Genomic DNA, 16208 nt, shown 5'->3' on the forward strand with positions numbered 1-16208 from the left:
CCAGATGCTGGAATTCCCCAAGGCCCCCACTAGAATGCCTCCATCCATCTACATGGTCTCTACATGAGCTCATCCTGTCTCATGGCTTTTGATGCCAATGACTCCCACATTTCTATCTCTATCCTCAGTTTGGAATGTCTGTTACCCCAAAATTTGCTTGGCTCACTTCATGTTTTTGCTAAAATACTACAGTATCCATACAGTGCTCTCTGACCACTCTATAAATATATGTATAAATAACACCCTCACCCCTCACTCCTGCCAGCCAGTGTTCCCTTAGCATACTTTTTTTTCTCCTCAGAACTTATCACTATCAGAAATATTTAGTTATTGGAACATAAGCTTTATGAATGCAGGTACTCTTTTGTTCTCCAAAAGAGTTAATACAAGGGCTTAGATCCCTGGAAGACACATAGTAGGCACATAGTAATGTTGTAGGATGAATGAATAGAGGTGTGAGTTGTCTATGTTGGGATTCTAGGAGTCAACATGATTTCATAGCTGGGGGAGCTAAATTTAGGTCTTTTTTGCCTCAAATCACATAGCTTGCAAGTGGCAAAGCTGATATATGAATCCTGGTCATGTGCTTGATGTGGGGTAGACACAAGTTCCATTTCTGCTCTCATGGAGTTTTTCAGTGGTTTTTCAGTTTTTCAGAGCTGTTCAGTCTGACTTTGAACAGACAATGGCAACTCACCCCTTGACCTCTAAGCCAGGTTCTTTCCATTGGCTTCTTGTTACCACCGTCAAAATGACCCTTTGAGACTAAGGTCTTTATTCTTAAACAGCCATTACTCCTTCTCAAGGTATAATCTTACAGGATTCTGAGGCATAAAATGAATTTTTACCTCACATTTAAGATAACTTTTTCATCTCTCTAAACTATGACTGTTATTAAGTGTTGAGTCTCATCTTATGTGGTTTGTGAGGAGTCCTTATGTCTCCTGGCTTGTCTCTCATATTTGTACTTCTAGTTTTTAATGATCATTGGTTATCAAGGCGCATGGTTTTAATCTTGTTACCTTCACCAGAATCTAGTCCAAAGTACTGTGATTTTGCCCTTCCCTTCGGAGAAGATTCTGCTATACGGTGGCAAGTGGGAAATGGCAGGGGCTCTGTGAGATCTTTAGCCCAAACTGGTGGCCCACACAAGAAAAATGTTAAGAATTATTGTTTCAAGGTCTTCATTCACTCATCTTTCCTTTCAAAGTGAATAACATCTTATAATTCAGAATCTTAGATCTGGATGGAATCTCAAATGTCATACTGTCCCAACAGTTAGCAACAATCAGTGATCCCTGAAACATCTGTGACATGAAGGGCACCTCTGCTTGAGCCGCTGTATCAACAAAATATTTTTACTCTCATACAACTTTCCTTAGGTTGAGTCAAAACCAGCCTCCCTAAAGCCTCCACACATTGGTTGTGGTCTTTGTCTTTAGACCTAGTTCCTATAAACCTCACTTTTTATTTTTTTGCCAGGCTTTCAAATAGGCCTGTGAGCATAGAAAAATACATCCGACCCATTCGTGTTGAACCTAGATACCAATATAACTTTTTGGCTATTAAAATAAATACAGGTTAATAAATCTTTCTATATACCCCCAGGCAGCAAGGGAGTTAAAAGTACTGCCATTACCATGGCGCGGATGGAGAAACCAAGGCATACAGATGGCAGATGACTCACTGTAGGCTCAGTGGACAGATGATTCAGGATTCAAGACTGCTTGTCCTTTGCTCTGACTCGGATTCCCTAATGCAGTACATACTCCAGAGAAAGCTATTATAATAACAACTCCAAGAACATTAGAATTCCTATTACTGAGAAAGATGTACTTTCATTTAAAGGGTTTCATTCTCCTTAGATGAGTTCTACTTTCTGCTTTCCCTTCATTCAAATTCCATGTTTATTATTTCCACTCCAGTGATGGCCTGCTAAAGCTAAAATTCCACTCACACGAGCCAGCAAACGCAACTCCAGGCAGCAGCAGACAGGGGCACTTGGTCTGTTGGAGACAATGGTTTCTCTCCAGTTTGGTCAGCAAGCCGGATTTAAACTGACAAGATCATAGCTCTACAAAAACAAGATTTATTATTTGTCCTGAGGAAGGAAAAGGTCACTGGGCAAATGGTACCTTGTATCTCATTTTTCAACTGGGGTCTGGGCATCAGTGTCAAATCATTTCTCTGTAACTAGATTCTGCCTCTCAACAATAATTAAAAAAATGACCCGATAAAATCATTCTGTAAGTCTGCTTGTGTATTTCGTTACTTGAATACATTTCACTTATACTGAAATCAGTCTGGAGTTGCTGACACTGGAGTTTCTTCAGGACCCCACTGAAAAATGTGTTTGAGGGACCATTTATTTCTTCTCCCAGACCCCTGCTGTAGTCCATTTCTCAGGCTTCAGCTCCTAAGGAAGGATAGAAGCTTCCTTCACGTGATCTGGGTCACTAATAATGGCAGGGCATGGGAGGGGGCAGGCTGGGTTTCTACCCATCAGACCAATTGCAATTCGCCTGACAGACTCCAGGGATGGCTGGGCTGCAGGGAATGGCAGCAAGAACACCACCATCACAGGTGCAGGCCTTGAGGGGCTGGAAGGTGTGCAACATTGTACAGGGAAAGGAAGTCGCACAGGGTATTTATTTCTCTAGCTCTCCTGGGCTCCATTGTGGGCAAACACCCATGATGCCTTGCTTCCCTGGGCTGTGGAAGCACATTTTCAGATTCAACAAACATTTACCGAGTATATACTATGTGCCCATCCAAAAAAGTAAACATTCTCATAAATAGGACTTCATTTAAGCCTCATTACAACCCTGTGAATGAGATGGAGTTGTAATGTCCTGGTCTGGGGGGTTTTGCCTGCTTGTTTGCTATTAAGTGATTTGATTAAATGGCTATGTCAGCCATCTTAAATCTTACTGGGAGGAAGGTTGGATAAATAAATGAACAAACAGCTGACAGACACATAAGTTCTCCTCTACAAAATGAATCCTTACCAGAGCAGACCCAGGCAGGATGACTTGCCCAAGATCACATGACCTGGAAGTGGCAGAGTTGGGACCTGACACCAGGGCAGGCACCGGGACCCACACTTCCTCCTCTTACCAGCCCTCTGCCCTACATGTTAATGATCTGTTTAACACCTTGGTACTCAAGAGGTACCCTTGTAATCCCATCTCAGTAGTGTTCTAGCAATGTTTCAATTTTAAATGTGAAGAAAGTAAAAAAGTAAGCCTTTTCAAATACAACTTGCACCTATTCCCTTCTCTTTTAACTTCAAGTTTGCTGTTTTGCTTTGACCCCACTGCACAGCCTGTGGGACCTCAGTTTCCTGCGAGGGACTGAACCCCGGCCATGACAGCAAAACCATGGAATCCTAACCACTAGGCCACCAGGAACCTTTCCCAAGTTTGTTTTTCATTTTTACCTGGGTAGTCAATAAAGTCCCTGATAAGTTTCCTTTCACTCTGCTTTCCTGGTCTCACTCATTCCTGGCAGTCATGCCCACGTCTCAGGGTTTCATGCTTAAGACAAATGTAGGAATTCTGCTTCCAACCTGGATAACTCCTCTCCTGTCCCCAGCGTTATCATGAGATCAACCCATGGTGAGTCAGCTGAGGAGAGTTCTCTCTGGAGGTCATTCTCTTTCCAGCCACTTCTCTTCTGACCTCCTCCTCCTTTTCTCTCAGCCTCAAGCCCTGCAGACTGGCCTGCTGTGGCGGAATCCAGGGTGGTTACTTCTCCAGGTATTTTAGCTCACCAAAGGGATGGAGTGGGAGTGGTAAGGCCACATGGTGCTTACTGAGGGGTTGGGCTATTAATGTGAAAGTGAAGTGAAGTCACTCAGTCGTGTCCGACTCTTTGCGACCCCATGGACTGTAGCCCACCAGGCTCCTCCATCCATAGAATTTTCCAGGCAAGAGTTAATGTTAAGGAGGAGGTGAATGTGGGAACAGGCAGTTTTGCTGTCTCCCCTCCTATCTTCTGAAAAAGACTTTCAATCCTCCTGTACCTTGACCTTCACTGTCCCTCCTTGTAGGTCTACACAGCCCACATTTAGTAAGAATCCTGTCAGGTCAGTTTATCCAGATCCTTACCCTTGACCCCTTGATTTTTGATCAAATTACTCATGACTGCTCCCCATCCAGGTTATAGCTGGTCGCCCCAGCCTGCCTTCAGCAAGAATCCTGTTAAAACCTAATAGGATTTAACCTACTTTCCTAGCAATTTTCCACTCACCAGATACTCTTTGGCAATAAGTGCCCACCTTTCCTTGTCGTATTCAGAATCGAGCCCAGTTCTGCACTAAGGTTTCTTTTATCCTACTGCAATTCTTCCTGAGTAAAATCTGTTTTTACTGCTGTCACCACGGTCCAGCTCTGGTTCTCCTTGATGTGTCTACAAATACCCATCTTCCTCAGAATAATGCCAGACCAGTTTGGGAAGAAAGAATTCAGAGCAAACATAAATCTTCGAAGGCATGGCCTCCTCTCACTCTGGTGTGCTCACATAAGGGGTGGTTGGAGTGAGTATACATGTTAAGGTACATGAATGGAGAGCAAGTTCATGAATTCTAGTTCTATTCACATTTCAATACCCAAATTAAATGTCTAGTCATAAGTGTTCTGACACAATTGTGGTCATCATCAGTAGCTTTCTGTAAATGAACCTAAAAAACTTTATTAACCCAAATTATTTTTTGAATGCTTGCGCCAAAAGGAAGCCTGGAGCTAAATTTAGTGTTCAACCGCAATCATAAATTTATCCCAGATGCCTGGCATTTCTCATTCTCCTCTCCTTTTAATTAGTTTTGGCTTCCTTTCCATTTTTAATTGTCAAGGTTTATTTGAAATTTAACATAATAAATCGCCTCAATCCCTTTCTCATTTCTACTCAGGAAGTCAAATTAGCTAATATTTTCAGATGTTGACATTTCTTTCAGAGGATAACCCCTTCCTGTAAAAAATCATCTTTGGAAACAGAAGGTAAATGGAAACAAAATCCACAGGCTTGCACACTGCTCTTCCTTGCTGTGGATACCAGTAGACATCTGGGCTCCAGTTGGACATGTATCACATAGGAACACATGCATCTTACACATCTGTATCTCCTCCACCAAAGAAATAAACCCTCTTCTCTATGGAACAGAGGCTTTGAACACCAGGGAGTAGGCCTGATTTCAGTGTTTTTCCATAACAAATAAATAGCATTTTGTACCATTAAGTGAACTTGCACTGTCCAGCAGAATGGCTTTGCATACTGCCAAATGTGATTATCAAGACTGATTTACTTCTGCCCTATGGTAACCTAGCTACTTAGCTTTGTGAAGATTCAGCTGGACTTGCTTCTTCTTTGGCTAAGCAGAGACAGGGCCACTTCCAGCAAGTCAAGGAAAAGAGGAGCTCCACAGCATAGGGCCTAATAGGCAACAGAGCAGAGCCATTGTGCTTCCTGGCTCCATCATCTTGCTTCCAACTATAGCAGATCTGGTCCAGGCAGCTCAGACTATAAGAGACTCACCAGGGATGCCAAGGAGCTTAAAAAGTGAGGAGGAGCCAGGGGCAGGGTTACTTTCGCTCCACCATTCCTGTCATTCCTGCCCTAAACCAGTGCCCTCCTTTTCTTGGATCCCTGGGTCCTTGGACACCCGATGGCCAGCTCCATTTGCCTTCTTATCCTCCCCTTGACAGCACCCCCGCCCCCTGCAGCTAGTTCCAGGGGTGCTGGCGCCCCTGGGACTTGGCTTGTCACTCCAGCTCTGCCACTTGTAGCTCTGTATCACTGGACCCCTTGAACTTCAATGTGCTCAACAGTGAGAATAATCCCCACCTCGTGATTAAATGTTAATGTATTTCACAATGAAAACAGAATATCAAAAGGATATCAGCACCTCCAGGTTTGTTGTAGTGCTACTCACAATAGCCAAGATGTGTAAACTCAAGTGTTTGTCAACGGATGAATGGATGAAGATGTGGTATGTATGCATGCATGTACATATGTCTGTATATACATACATACAATGGAATATTATTCAGCCATGAGAAAGAAGGAAATCTTGCCATTTTGTGACAACATAAATGGACCTTGAGGGCATTATGCTAAGTGAAGTAAGTCTACTTGAGAAAGACAAATACTGTATGGTAATATTTATATGTGGAAACTCAACTAGGCAAACTCAGAGGAACTGGGAGTAGAACAGTGGTTGCCAGAGGCTGGGGGACGGGGGAAACGGGGAAATTTTGCTCAAAGGGCACAAACTCATACTTATTAGATTAAGAAGTTTGGAAATCTAATGTACAGTGGTGATTGATTTTAGCTAATAACGCTGTATCATATACTTGAATGTTTCTAAGAGAGTAGATCTCAGATGCTTTTACCACAAAAAAGAAATGATCACACTGTGACAGGATGGAGGTGGTGACTAAAGCTATTGTGGTAATCATTTTGCAATATATAAGTATATAAAATCAATATATTGTACACTTTAAACATACACAATGTTTTGTGTTAATTATATCTCAATAAAGCTGGAAAAATTTTTTTTAATTTAACCTATTTCAAGTGACTGACAAAATATTGGGGCACTAGTAAAGGGTCAGTTATGGTTAGTTTCCCTCCCTCTCTATCCTCCAGCCCTCACTCCCTGCAGACTCACCTAGCTTGTCTCTCTTCTTCAAGGTTCTCCCCTCTAGACTGATAATACTATCAGTCTATTCACTACAAATGATTCAAAGACTGACAAATATTCTCTTTTTGACCAAACTTTAGTCAGGACCTCTGAGTTCAATGAGGCCTCAACCTCTAAGAGCCCAATTTAGCAAGAATTCTGTCAAGATGGTTTATCCAGAATCGTTCATTCTCAATATCTGATCACCCTAGCCTGCCTTCAGCAAGACTCCTATTATGCCCCTTTAGTCAGAATTCCTCATGTTTTCTCCTGATAGTTCCTCTCTCTAATTTTCCATACCCACCCCTCCAATCCTTGGCTATAAATTACGACTTCTCCTTACATTCAGGACTGAGCCCAATCTCTCTTTTGTACTGTAGACTCTCTATCACAATAGTCTTGAATGAGGTCTGCTCTATCATTCTTTAGAAGTGTCATGAATAATTCTTTTCTTTAACAAGACCTCATGTATCTGTGCTCTCGCTTGTGACTTTGAGAAAGTCAGTTTCCTGTTCTTGTTTTGCCTAGTTGGTTAAATGATATTCACTTTTATAAATGTCAGCTTCCTTGTGCAATTTTCAGTGGACAACCCCACCCTCTACTGCCACATCCTGTCTAGTACAGGACTCTGGAACCAGACAGCCTGGAGTCAAATTCCAGTTCTACCTTTCTTTAATTTTTGACCTTGGGAAAGTTATTTAACCTGTCTGTACAGTTATTTAACCTGTCAGTTCCCCCATCGATAAATGAGGTTAATAATACTACCCACCACATGGACTGTTGTTGCATTACTTCTATTAAGTGCTTGGATATAGTATTTGGCTCATAGTAAGTGCTCAATAAATTTTACCACTGTTATTATCTCTTCTCATGTTTTATAATGATCATTGTTATTAATACTATCTGCCCTGCCCATATCCTCAATCCTTGACAAGGAAGCTCCTTAATAGCATATGTGGGTCTCATTTATTTTTGCAGTTTCCCTCCAGTTTCACATCATCATGGCTCACAATATGTCACTAAGTCCCTGGGCTGATAACTGGTTGGATAAAGGATTCATAGCAAATGTTGATGGGGGCCAAAAATGATCTCTCTGGCAGTTTATTTGTATTTTTTCCAACACTTTCACTGAGATATCTTCGATATATAAAAACTATATTCTTAAGGTATACAACTTGATGTTTTGATATACATTGTGAAAACATCACCACAATCAAGCTAATTAACACACCCATCACCTCTATAAATTTACCACTGTGTATGTGTGTGTGTGTGTGTGGTGAGGAGATTAAGATCTATCCTCTTCACAAATCTCAAGTCTACAGTGCTGTGCTGTGCTGTGCTGTGCTTAGTTGCTCAGCTGTGTCTGACTCTTGCGACCCCACAGACTGTAGCCTGCCAGGCTCCTCTGTTCATGGGATTCTGCAGGCAAGTACTGGAGTGGGTTGCCGTTTCCTCCTCCAGTCCAACTCTTTAGAACCCCATAGACTGTAGCCCTCCAGGCTGCTCTGTCCATGGAATTTTCTAGTCAAGAATACTGGACCGGTTGCCATTCCCTTCTCCAAGTATACAACATGGTACTGTTAAATACTATCACCATGCTGTACACTATATCTCTAGAACTTATTCATCTTACATAATTGAAACTTTGTGTCATTTGGCCATTTCCATCTTCTCCTGGTCCCTAGTAAACACCATTCTACTCTCGGTTTCTACGAGTTGAACTATTTAAGATTCCCCTTACAAGTGAGATCATACAGTATTTATCTTTCTGTGTCTGGCTTATTTCACTTAGTATAATGCCTTCCAGTTCTATCCATGGTATTGCAAATGTCAGGATTTCCCTCTTTTTTAAAGTTGAAAATATTCCACTGTGTGTGTATGTATGGGTGTGTGATATACATTTTTCCTTTATTTCTGTATCACATTTTCTTTGTCAGTTCATCTGCCAAAGTATAGGCTGCTTTTCTGTCTTGGCTACTGTAAATAATGCTCCAGAGAACATGGGAGTGCAAATGCGTCATGATTCTAGCTCAGCTCCTTCAGATACACATTCAGATGTGGGACTGTTGGCTCGTATTGGTCTTGGCAACAATCTTTTGGACGCGACATCAAAATCACAGGAAACAAAAGCAAACACAAATGAGATGACATGAAACTAAAATGCTTCTGCATAGCAAAGAAAACAAGCAACAAAATGAAAAGGTAACCTATGCAATGGGAAAACATATCTGCAAACTATGTATCTAAAATACAGAAGTTTACCTGCAGTTTAGCAGGAGCCTTCAGACAGTGCTTGCACGACTAGGAACACTTTTTGCATGTCACCTCAGATGTCAAATTATCTAATATTGAGAAGGACGAGGCAGACACTTTTGAGCCTAACCTCCAAATCTAATTTACTGTATGACCGGATCATCCATGTGAATGCCAGGGCTTGGGCCTCACCTAAATGACTTTTACTTAAAGACAGTTTTTCAGTCAGGGATGGAGGGGTCTGAAGAAGCTGTGAGACAACTGTATCAGGTCATCCCTCCTGTCTGCATTGAACAATCCAAACATGCGTCTTCTCTTTCTACAAACATTTCTGAGGAAGGAGCTGTCCACCCATGATGTCAGGAACCATTATGCGGAGAGAGCTTTGGGCTTGGGTAATCAGAGGACACTGAAATCAAATCTAACATCTGATTGGCTATGTACCATGGACAATGGATGTGCCTGTTTCCTCTTCCTATTTAATAAGGTGGTCTGATGATTGATATCAAAGGATATAGCCCCATGCCTGGCACTGGGTGCGCGCTCAGTACTGACAAAGACTCTCTTTGACCAAACTTTGGTCAGGCTCCCCTGAGTCCACTTCTCCACTCAGCCTCCACCTTGAACCCCATCCTGTCTACAGCCTGCCAAGCTCAGCTTTAGCAAGAATCATGCTAAGTCAGCAAGAATTCCTCTACTTTTGATGTCTCCTCTTAGAACTTTTTATTCGCTGAACCCCTCCCCACACCTTGCTCCTTGACTGTAAGTCTCCCCTTATCTTTCCCATATTCGGAGTTGAGCCCGATCTTTCTTCCCTATTGCAATAATCTTGAACAAAAGTCTTCCTCACCGTTTTTCACAAGTGTTAGAATCATTCCTCTTTAAAAGTACATGCCAATGATTACTGCCATTATCTTTCCTCCCTTCCAGGGATCAAGAGGTTGTGGAATTTTTCTATCTAGTTCCTAGTTAAAAAGGCAGCACTTCCACAATCATGTGGAAACTCTACCTTCCTGGCATCACTTTTGGATTCGGGAGACCTACCCTGATATGGTAACTACAGGTAGGTGCCTTGGGGTCAAAGAGAGGGGCAGGTACAGAGCCTGCGTCAGCACATTCCTCAATCCCTTTCCTTGGGGTCAGTATGGTAAACTTCCTGGGAGGGGCTGGGCCAGTTCTTTAGAAAAGCTCCTAGTCTCTGACCCACGTTCAACCAAGATCATTGTAATCAAATCGGCCTTTTTTCAGGGAAAGCCTTCATCTTAGAAAACCAATGTTTCTGATCAAAGGTCAACCTCAAAATCCAATCCAGAAGCAATTATAGTAGTGTTTTAAAAACCACAGTTGAGGTTCAAAATTCAACCTTTTATTTTTTTCTTTTTCCTAAAACAAGTTGCCTTCACCCTTTAACAAACAGAGTTGAGTCTCAGGGGACTATAATACAATTCTAGTTTAAAATCTAAAGCTCTGTGCTCCTTTCAAGCTGTCATCAGTTTGCCACACCGCTTTGTTGAAAAAACTCAAGGTGAGTGGGCATGAGCTCTGTCCTCTTCTTTCAGCTCCATTTCAGTGTTGCTCTGTCCCTGAACCCACTTGCCCTCATTCTGGGGGAAGAAGGTCCCTTCTCCCCAGAGATAACCCCCTCCCTGTGTGCTATCAACCTGTCCACTCTCTCTCTTCCTCCAGGATTTGAAGGTCCTGGCCCTGCCCCTAGTGCTCCTCTCCCCATCACCTGCAATCTCCTGGTGCAGAGTTGCCCAAAGTTTGAACAGGTGGTTACTACCAGTGATGTGCAAGATGATTAAGAATAAACACTTCAAAATAGTTATGCATTTAATTTGAATTTGTATTAAGAAAAAATTATATAACTAGCACATCAAACACATAGTTTTGCAGATATTATTGCTTTAAGTGAAGCTAAATATATGTAAGTTTTTTTAAAAGCAGATTGACTTATAATAATACCAAGTAAATGACAGTGGGAGTGATGTGAGGCTTTGGAAACAATGGACTGAAGTTTGCAGGTCTGCACAGTAGAGAGCCCTGGGTTGGCAGCCAGGAGTCCCTGCTCTGCCACTCATCCTCCATGTGGCTTCAAACACATACCTCAACCTCTGTGGGCCTCCACTGGGATTGTCTGTGATTTCTTGGGGCTGGCTCCTTTCCTGATTTTCAAATGTACTCGGGTTTTCCCAGTATGTTTACAAACAGCCTCCCCAAACTGTTCCTAGGGTGTGCTGAACCTTCAAGTTCTAGCTCTCTGGGTTCTCTCCCTCCTGTTTTACTGTGTGAATTCTGAGGTATTGCACTCTTCATCCTTTCCCTTTCTTAAAAGCCCCACAATCTGCCTGTCAGCCTGACAACCCCACTGAAAGAGCCTTTCAATGTTACCGTGACTTCAAAAGTAGGACTGCTAGTATGCAGCTTCTCGAACAATACAACTCAAACAGACTTTGTGGACAGGCTTAGGATCCCATCCTAATGCACAGTCACTCTATCCCAGGAGAATGATTTCTGAGTTGCCAGCATCTCATTTACAAGAAGACTTTCAGAACCTATCTCCCTTCATTTGTGCTTAACGACCCCTCCTGGATTGTCAAACAGCATGCAGCAAGGGTCCCTGGGCTTCTGCCCTCACTTGGCAGTGCTGCTGCCTTCTGATGGAGCGAAGGATGTTGGAGGAATGCCAGGAAGCAGTTCCTGGGGCACTGGCTTATGTGATGGGCTGACTCGGGTGCCTGTACCCACAGTGAGGGCTTCCGAGGGACATGAAGCAAGGGTGGCTGCCCAACTGCAGCAGCCCCAAGAGAAGCCTGGGGTGAGTGAGGATAAGCAGATGGGCTTCTGGGTTCGACAGGGCCAAGTGATTCCCTTTCTTCCTGTCTCAATCTCCTAAAGTGCTAACCAGCAATGATTAGTATTAAGAGTAGGAAAGTCTTTGTGTGAGTTTTCTAGGGTTGCTATAAAGAAGTACCATAAGCTTAAAAATACAAAAGTATTGTCTAACAATTTTGGAGGCTAGAAGTCCAAAATCAAGATGATGACAAAGTTGATTTCCTCCAAAGCTGTGAGGTAAGGATCCCTTCCAGAACTTTCTGCTTGGTGTTGAGACTGTCTTCACATGTACATGGTATTCTCCCTCTACGTATGAAAACTGAAAGTTGCTCAGTCATGTTTGACTGTTTGTGACCCCATGGACTGTAGCCCACCAGGCTTCTCTGTGCATGGAATTCTCTAGGCAAGAATACTGAAATAGATAGCCATTCCCTTTTCCAGAGGATCTCCTATGTGTGCTTGTGTCCAAATTTCTATGTCTATAGAAATGAGTTTGTCCGAATTTGTGTCTATGTGTGCTTGTGTCCAGATTTCTCCCTTTTACAAGGACATCAGGCAATTGGATGAGGGTCCCAACCTCCTCCAGAATGACCTCATCTTAACTAATTACAACTGCAGTAACTCTACTTCTAAATCAGACCACATTCTGAGGTACCGTGGAGTGAGATCTTCTATATACGAATATTTGGAGGGGCACACTTCACTCCATTACAGACTTGAAGAACTGAACAAGCAGTCAGGGCAGCTAGATTCTAGAACCAACTTTTCTAAGCAGCTCTGTGGTACAGGGTATGCTGAGTAGGTTCTGTAGGCCTCAGGCTTTTCCTCATCCCCTAAGTCTAAAGATTTAAGACCAGACCATCTCAAAGGCCCCTCTTGCTCTAACAGCGAATAGCTTCATCATCTAATTGAAACGCATCCAAATGTTAACAAAGCATTTAAAACTTCTCACGTGGAAGATACAGTATAAACACTAAGAAATAATAACCCTGGAGCCTCCATAGAAAAAGTGCAGACAAGTTCAAAGTGGTTTTCAAACATTATTTCATTAATCCTTACAAATCCCCTGTGAAGTAGTATTATTAAAGAGCAAACTGACAATTGTGCTATAATCTGGTCAAGTAAAAGAACAATATCTCAGACAAGATAATAGCAGACTCATCTGCCGCAAGAGAGGGCTGAATATTCAAAGGCCACGCAAGTTGGAAACAAATAGGAGATTTCATCTCAGGTGGCTTCAAAATAGGGGTTGGAAATGAGGCTTTGGCTGCCATCCTGGGGGACTTTCCTAAGGAGGGAGGGGAGATTTACGAGCAGAGTTTCCAGAACACATGCATCATTCATGGCCTCTAATTTTTCATGCATAAATGTTTGAGCTGATATTTAAGATCTAGGAAATCTTCCGGGAGGGAATTACAATGTTTTCCTGAGGAGTGAAAAAACACTGTCCTAGATGATTTTTTTTTTGCTTCCTAGAAGGTGGAGAAAAGATGCTATTTTTTTATACAGGGCTAAAAATGTAGGTGTGGTTGAGACTTGGAAATGTGGCCATTTCACAGATGCCCTCCCCCTCCCAGCTACTGGCCATCATCCTGATTCTGACCAGCTTTCAGAGATAACTGACCACACCCTCTACCCCAGGACACCGATCCCACAGTCCATCTAGAAGGCAAGAGGAAGCAGGCAACTGAATGAAGAAAGTCAACCTTTGGGCATGGGACAAATGGTTACATCCAGCTTTGGACTTGCAAAAAGACCCTCTGCTATGCTGGATGATGGAGGGGCTGGGGAGACACAGCTTGATCAGCCCAACCTTAAATCGTCCCTTCACTGGCCAGCCTTCTGGCCTGATATTCCAACACTAGAGATTTTTTTTGGTTGCAAGAATTTCTATTTTCAAGTGACTCCCTTTAAAATCCAAAATACCTGTATCCAATCTCCTGTAGTTCTTCAAATAAGCCAGCCCCCTCACACCTCCCCTGCACATGCTGTTCTCTTGGTACGGAATGCCCTTCATGGCCCTTTCCACCTGGCTAACCATTATTCTTTATTCAAGACTAAACTCAAGCCCACCCCTTCCAGAAAGTCTTCCCTGATTTCCCAGGCTAGGTGAGGGTCACTTCCCTGCACCCTGTAGCACTTGTAATTGTTAGTTTTCCATTCTTCCTTGAGAGCATAGCCAATGGTCTCCCTCCTGACATCCCTGATGGGAGACCCAGTTCCTAGAACCTAGGAAATGCTGAATAATATTTATTGTGAATGAGCCTTTTTTTTCACCTGTCAAATTTGATGATTTTTAAAAAGACAGAACTCAGCTCTGCTGAGAATGAGCTGAAACACTCATTTTCTACTTTGTGGTAGAAATTGACGCAAGGCCCTTGGAAAGCCATTTGGCAAGACATATCACAAACAAGAGTGACTTCATAGCATTTGACCCTGACACTCCTCTTCTGAGAACCTCTCTTCAGAAAATAATATAAACTATGAAAAAGTGACCACCATGAAGACATTCAGGGCAGCATTACTTAAAGTAGAAAATATCTGGAATGAACTTGCACGCTTGCTAAGTCGCTTCAGTTGTATCTGACTCTTTGCAACTCTATGGACTATAGCCTGACAGCCTCTTCTGTCCATGGGATTCTCAAGGCAAGACTACTCAAGTGGGTTGTCATGCCCTCCTCCAGGGGATCTTCCCAACCCAGGGATGAAACCTGTGTCTCTTATGTCTCCTGCACTGGCAGGTGGGTTCTTTACCACTAGCACCACCTGGAAACTTAAATGTCCAATTATCAGAGAAGAGGCTAAACTGCAATCTGATGCAATATTTTCCATCTACTGAAAATCATGGAATAAGCTAATCAAAAAATGGGCAGAAAACCTAAATAGACATTTGTCCAAGAAGACATACAGATGGTCAACAGTCACCTGAAAAGATGCTCAACATTGTTAATTATTAGAGAAATGAGAATCAAAACTATAGTAAGGTACTACCTCACAAAGGTCAGAATGACCATCATTAAAAAATCTAGAAATAACAAATGCTGGTGAGCATGTGGAGAAAAGTGAACCCTCCGACACTGGTGGTCAGAATGTAAGTTTGTGCAGCCACTATGGAAAACAGTATGGAGGTTCCTCAGAAACCTAAAAATAGAATCACCATATGACTCAACAATCTCACTCCTGGGCTTAAATCCTAACAAAACTCTAATCCAAAAAGATACATGCACCCATATGTTCACAGCAGCACTTTGACAATAGTTAAGACCTGGAAGCAACCTAAATGCCCATTGACAGATGAATGGATAAAGAAGATGTGGTACATGTATACAATGGACTACTATTCAGCCATCAAAAAGAAAGAAAGAATGCCATTTGCAGCAACAAGGATGCAACTAGAGATTAAGGGTGCCTTACTTTCCTTCCAGGTTCATCTGATTTGTGGTCTTTTATAAAGGCAAAATCAATTCTGCAGAGGTCTTGCACAAAAATATTTCTGGGTAACAGAGAGAGGTTTAATGTCTGTAGATGAGTAAGAGCAATTCTAAGGAGAGTGAGGACATGAGAGCGGGGAAATATAGACATGAAGGGTAGAAAAGGAAGGCCCATCTTCCATTCTGGTGTTCACATCTGCAAGAAAGGTGAATGGATCTTGATTTGGAGGAACTATTCCCATGGACTAGCCTGAGGAGGAACATCAAAGACAGGGTCACTCAATACCTAAGATTCACTGCTTCTGCATTCTGCCCCAGGCACTATAAATAAGCACATTCATTTAGCTGATATCTAGGGAGAGGTACTCACTGTGGGCAGAGTCTGGGGCTAGATGAGCTAGGTCTCATCTCCAGAAGTCTACCAGCCACTGGGGAAGTAAGATTAAGACTCAGGGGAAAGGTAAGTGCTAGTCCCATGCTGTTTGGGATTCACCATGCATGAGCAGTGCAGACACTAGCAGCGCCAGGTCAGTGACACTTGGGGTGTGAGTGGGAAACAGGATGGGCATCTGGACAGTCTGCAGGCACCATGCTGGGCAATTCCACTTTTTCATATTGTGTTAGGGTTAGCAAGAGAGTTCCAGAAAAACATCTATTTCTGCTTTATTGACTATGCCAAAGCTTTTGACTGTGTGGATCACAATAAACTGTGGAAAATTCTGAAAGAGATGGGAATCCCAGACCACCTGACCTGCCTCTTGAGAAATCTGTATGCAGGTCAGGAAGCAACAGTTAGAACTGGACATGGAACAACAGACTGGTTCCAAATAGGAAAAGGAGTACGTCAAGGCTGTATATTGTCACCTTGCTTATTTAACTTATATGCAGAGTACATCATGAGAAATGCTGGACTGGAAGAAACACAAGCTGGAATCAAGATTGCTGGGAGAAATATCAATAACCTCAGATATGCAGATAACACCACCCTTATGGCAGAAAGTGAAGAG

The 16208-nt window shown here is 42.6% G+C and overlaps 1 protein-coding gene across 1 annotated transcript in view; it reads right to left on the reverse strand.

The window, feature by feature from the left end:
• ALK (anaplastic lymphoma receptor tyrosine kinase) overlaps positions 1-16208 on the reverse strand; it is a gene marked incomplete at its 5' end in the record, with an annotated part of 508673 nt that overhangs the window by 406079 nt on the left and 86386 nt on the right.

This window comes from Bison bison, unplaced genomic scaffold, assembly GCF_000754665.1.
Source record: "Bison bison bison isolate TAMUID 2011002044 unplaced genomic scaffold, Bison_UMD1.0 scf7180017864145, whole genome shotgun sequence".
Classification (NCBI taxonomy): Eukaryota; Metazoa; Chordata; class Mammalia; order Artiodactyla; family Bovidae; genus Bison; species Bison bison.